The sequence below is a fragment of the Hevea brasiliensis genome, unplaced genomic scaffold (assembly GCF_030052815.1).
Source record: "Hevea brasiliensis isolate MT/VB/25A 57/8 unplaced genomic scaffold, ASM3005281v1 Scaf6, whole genome shotgun sequence".
Classification (NCBI taxonomy): domain Eukaryota; kingdom Viridiplantae; phylum Streptophyta; class Magnoliopsida; order Malpighiales; family Euphorbiaceae; genus Hevea; species Hevea brasiliensis.
In genome coordinates this window covers 141,073-147,349 of record NW_026615139.1, presented here as the reverse complement: position 1 = coordinate 147,349, position 6,277 = coordinate 141,073, and the positions used below count along the sequence as shown (strand labels likewise).

Genomic DNA, 6,277 nt, shown 5'->3' with positions numbered 1-6,277 from the left:
GAAGAAAGCAAGGGTGGATTTTGCAATTTTTTTGGGTTGTGGAAAGCTTTCATCATCGTCTCTGAAATTGTATGATCTCGAATTTAATTATGCACAGAACGCCATCAACTCAAAACAGTTGCAGCAGAGGCAGAGACTTTAAACAGCAGAGAGAGAGAGAGAGGGAGACTCTTTAAAGACTGGTGTAGTCTGGGCAGTTTCGCCTCGCCGCGTTAGGCTGGCCAATATGAATCAGCATAATTCTCACACGTGCACTGCACGTGCCACCCTCTCCCCTTGATCTATCTCGTTTTTCTTCCCATGAGATCTACACTGCGCACCTGCAGAGGCTGAGGCAGAGCTCGGAAATTTTAAGAAAAAGCATGAATAATATTTCCACAATCGGGTAAAACAGAAAGACTATATATGATTAATTGAAGAAGATGATGAAGAAACAGCTGATTCTTCATTAAATCTCAATGAAATTTACACTTCCCGAATTGGAAACATTAAACAGAAGAAACAAAAAAACAAAAGGAAGCTGCTAAAAAGGGAATAAGAACCAATCTGACTTATACAATACACCACCTCCATATATAGCTAGCTAGGCCTAATCAAAACCTGTAACAGATCTCTCTCTCTCTCTCTCCCTCTCTCTCTCCCTCTCAAGATCCCAATCCTTCTAACCCAAGAGAAGAAAAAAAAAATAATAACCCAGAAAGAGAAAATGGAATTGATTAATGGTTTTAATCTGAGGACTCATCATGGGTGGTCGTCCCTGTGGTTGTTCCACTATGTTCTTGATCAACAGTCCCCTGTTTCACCATCTCAACACCACCACCGCTACAATTCTCTGATTTCTCACTGTTTTGGCTGCAAGAACAGCTCTTTGCACTGCCAGTGTCACCAAAAGAAGATGACCTACTAGACATTGGTGCAGCCAGGAAAGTTGGCTTAACTTCTCCAGCCATAATCACTAATATCTTCTCTTCAAAGGCTACGGGTTGCTGTTTCTGACCTTCGCCAGTCTTATTTGATCCCTCACCTGCCTCGAGGTCCCTTTCGCCTCCTTCGTTGCCGTTTTCCAGGTAACCAGATAGCTTCCAGTAGGAACAAGCGAGAATCAAGAGAGCAAAAGCAATCAAACCAAGCATGGCAGCTAAGCCACCAAACAAGTAGGGAACAGGTGAATGCCACGGAGAGTGGTTTCCGACCGCCGGCTTTGGAGCTCTGGCAGTGACGTTGAAGGGCTCTCTCCCTGCCATTTTTTTTAATGTAGAGAGAAGGAAAAAGGAGGAGGAGGTGGTGGTGGTGGTGGTCGTGGGTTACTGGTTTTGAGAGGTGAAAAACGGAGGGAGAGGGTATTTATAGAGAGAAAATGGTAAAGAGAGAGCAGGCGTGGTTTTGGTGTTTATGTCGTCATTTGAATGAGAAGTGGGGCCGCTGCCTGGAGGTGGAGGGCCCATTGATATTCTTTTTCGTTTCCTTGGGGTTATTATATGGGAAAATTATAACAAATTAATTGCAACGGTCGATTATGTTAAATTTTATATTAGTCTAATTATAATTATTAATTATAATAAATTTATTACGCATACAAAATATTTTTTTTTACAGTTATTTAAATTTACATATAAAAATGGTAAATCAATTACAAATAGATAAATAATTATTAATAGATCTTAAGAATTTTAATTTATTGAATTTTTTAAATTATGTTTAATTTTTTTATTTATTTATCTATTTTTATTGATTTATCATTTTATGTATTAATACTATTCATAATAAAATATCTCATAAAATATAATTATTTATATATAATTTAAATATTTTTATTATTAAAAAATATTTTTATAAATTATTATTTAAACATATAAAATTAAAAAATTTTAAATAAGTATACATAGTTTATAATAAAATTTAATTGAATTTACATGTTAAAATCATTAGGTCTACCCATTCTATACGGCTATGCCTACTGTTGAGTCTTGATTAAACATAATCATCAAGAAATTATTGCTTTCCACTCGTCATAAAGTATATCTTCAATAAAATCAATTTCTTTTATTTTTTTAAATAATAAATGTAATTAAAATTTTACTTTACTAATTATTTTATTTTTATAAAAAATATAATATTTTAACTAAAATTAAGTTGACATTCTTACAGTGTGTAATTCTCCATCCCAATAGACTTTCATCTGACCCATAAATATAAATATAGGATAGGATATTATTGTCCTGGATAGGAATAAAAGTACAAGAATAAAAGCTTCTTCAGCTCATGATTATATATTTTGTTCTTAGCCAGTAATTATGTAATATGTTTCATTTGCACCCGAAAGGCTCCAAGTAGAAATAATTTTAAAATACAATTATATATATATAATTTTAATATAATGATTAATAATGGTGAGTTTCAAATGAATTATATCGTAACTAAAAATTAAATTATATTTATTATACATAAAATGATTATACTTAATAAATTTTTACAAAATAGGGTGCTCAAAATCAATTATAATTAAACAAATTAAATTATTTTAATTTAGTTTTTTAATTTATTTTTTATTCATATGATTTAATTCTATTTAATTAATATTTTTTAAAAAAATTTAATTTTCTGTTTGATTCAATTATTTTTATGAACATCGAACTGTTCGATTGACCCAATTTATGATCAATTTTTGTTGATTTTATGAACTTTAGAATATAATGTGTAATTTATGAAATTTATAATAAGCTCAAAGAATAAGAGAAATTAACAATGTTTAACGAAATAGGTCCAAACGATAAACTATACCGAGCAAAGTGAAAAATTTTCAATTCAATTTAGTTAAATTTTTTACTTCGATTCAGGTCAGGTAATATTATTTCTTAATTCGACTTTTAAGTTACTTTGATTCAATTTAATTTAGGATCACACCAATTAATTATATAGTCTTATATCGACCGATGAATTGAGATGAGAAATTAAAAAAAAAATTTATATTTCTTCTTTATTAAAAATATTTTTAAATGTTAGTAAAAAACTTAATTAATTTAAAGTTTTATTATTAAAATATATTAAATTGAGTTTTAATGAATTTTTAATATTTTTTTCATTAATATATACATATGTATTCTTTTATAATAACTTCATTAATAATATTGAACAGATTCGATTTGGATTCCATACATCACAGGTGCCTTTGAGCTGTTCTAATTTCTTGAATAATAAATTAATAATGTATGATTTTATCTTTTTTTTTTTTTTTAATCAAACAATTCCTACGCTTGTGACATGAAGTTCGGTAGAAACGGTTTCGATAACAGAGGCAGTCGATAGGCGCATTTTACCAGAAACGATTTCTTTTAAAACAATAAAACACGAAACGGTTTCTCTATTATGCGTGAGGTTTTGGCCTACTCATAACTAAGCCTGGTTTGCCTTTCGGCTTTTTGTAAGGTTGTGCGCGGTTCTCCACATCGTCATACAATTAAAATAATTAAAAAATATATACTAACTGAATAAAATTTATATTATTATTTTGATCAATTTTAACACTTACTAAATTTCAATTGAATTGAAAATTAAATTAAAAAATAAAAATAAAAATAAAATTAATTATATATATATTTTTAGATTACATTATATAATTTTGATTTTAAAAATAAAAATAATGAAGGGCATTTTTAAAAATTTTATATTTTTCTTTCTTTCATTTATTTATATATATTATAAATTATAGATATTTATATAATTGATTTCATTATAATTAGTTAATTTATATAATAATATATTATAAGCTATGTTTAAAAGTAATTCTCTTTCTCTTTAATTTTTATATTAATAATTACGCTTTAATTAATAAATTTAAATTCATAAGAATTAAGTTTAATTATAATTAATTTCTTATTCTAATAATAAAGATTAGATTATTTAGAAATAAATGGTAGCATTCAAATTCAATTATTACATTTTCGACTCACGATGTAACTAAAGGTTTAATTAATAGTTATCAATTATTTTATATTAATACAACATAATTTAAGTTAATTTTGATATATGTGTGTTATTTATAAATGATATTGTCTTAATAGATAAAACTAGTTAAGTGGTTAATTAAAATTTGCAGTTGTGAAGTGCAAGGGTTTTAATTTAAGTGAAGCACTACAAAATAATTGTTGTGCGAGTTTAGCTCCTGTAAAAAAGAATAGATACGAGGTTCGTTTTGATGCAGTTTTGGTGCCTAAATTCATTCAATTCAAGTATTTGACTTCTATCATGCAGAAGAAAGGAGCTTTAGATGGGAATATAACCCATAGGATCAATATATGATGGATGTAATGGAGTGTGATGGGTGTATTATATGACCATAAAAATAAGATCCCTAACAAAGTAGAAGTTCTATAAAATTGTGATCAAATCAGCTATGTTGTGTGAGAGTGAATGTTGGGCATCTAAGGTACAACATATTCATAGAATAAGTGTAACAGAAATTGTCTAGTAACATGATAATGGATAACATTAGTAATGACCACATACGTCAAAGAATGCATATAACATATGCTAAAGATAAAATAAAAGAGAATCGATTAAGATAATTTAATCATGTCCAACATAGAGCATCAAATGCCCCATATAAAAAAGTGATGAGTTAGTAGGGGAAGGAGTGAGAAGGGTAAGAGGTAGGCCTAAGATGACATGGAAGGAAGTGGTATTAAAGGATTTACAAGTTTTGCATATTGATGCGGACTTAGTATATAAAAAACTTTGAATGGAGATAAAAGATTCATATATCTGACCCTAACTAATTTTACAATAAGAGTTAAATGTTGTTTATATATATTGCTTATTGCTTTGAAAATAATTCATAAAACTAAAGAACATAAAATTTAAATTGATTTGACAAAATCTATATAACAACTTCATGATTAAAAAAGAAAAAATAATTACAATCACTTTTTTTTTCTTAAATACAACCACTCATAAATAACTCAATCATTACTCATTGCTATGTACATTATAGAAATAAATAATTTGTGTTACAAATCTAATCCTCACAACTAATGCTTGTCACACCTCATTGTGCACATATTTTTTTTTTAAACTGTAATAAAAGAGGCTTCTTTGGGTGTGACAGTTATGGTCCCCTTAGGCTTAAGACCCACGGAAATCAAAAAATCTCCACCTCCAAATTGAATAAAATTAGCATTCACAACTTTTGCAATGTTAATTTTTGCTTTGCACTCTTAGTTGTGGATATTTCTCTTTGCTTCAAATTGCATACTTCAAATCAATGTGCTACTTTCCAATTTATAGAGAATCCTTGTGTTAAGCCTTTCATTTTTCATGATCACCTGAGTATCTCGACTAACCATCTTAACCCACCTTAAATAGAACACCCATATCATAAGGAATCTAATTTACCCAAAAAAAAAAGTAATTTTAAATTTAGGAACATACCTCACTTTATAAAGTTTTTTCCACACAATTATTATACAACTTGATCTTCATTTTACCAACACTTTCAACTTGCATCTTCTTACCATCGGCTAGTTTTACTCACTCTTTTATCTTCTGATAACCCATAACATCAAACCACTCTTTTTTTTTTTTTTTTTTTGAACAACTATGGAAGGGGCAACTAGAATCCATCATTCACCCACCTTGCACTAGATCCTCTAGGGATGATAATTATTCTCGACTCTAACTTGACTTGCTTCAAACCCGATCAATTTTCTCCCATCTTGCGCTGCCCTAATGTTGTGTGAGGCAAGGATGGGGGGAAGGTCTCCCCACTCTGAATCCCCAAAACTCACCCCCAAGAATAATAATATATTATTATTTTTTATTAGAAAATTTTATTTTTACATATTTAAGTACTTAAATATTATAATTTTAATGAAAAATAAATGTATATTATTAAGATTATTTTTCAAACTTATATTCCTAACATAATTGAATTTTTTATAAAAAAAATTATATTGCATAATGATAAATTAAATTTTAAAAAATAACTCACCCCCAAGAATAATAATATATTATTATTTTTTATTAGAAAATTTTATTTTTACATATTTAAGTACTTAAATATTGTAATTTTAATGAAAAATAAATGTATATTATTAAGATTATTTTTCAAACTTATATTCCTAACATAATTGAATTTTTAATAAAAAAAATTATATTGCATAATGATAAATTAAATTTTAAAAAATAAGTCCCTGTGGGTAACCATCCCACCCTGCTTCTAGATGGGGAAGTTCTCCCTTCAACCTTGATTCTTTGCAGGTTGAAGACAGGGGAGCGATCC

General features: G+C 28.4%; 1 pseudogene; it reads right to left on the bottom strand.

Annotated features, from left to right (window-relative positions):
* Window positions 1-426: 426 nt before the first annotated feature.
* LOC131177582 (protein GLUTAMINE DUMPER 2-like) lies at window positions 427-1,337 on the bottom strand (annotated as a pseudogene).
* Window positions 1,338-6,277: the final 4,940 nt, after the last annotated feature.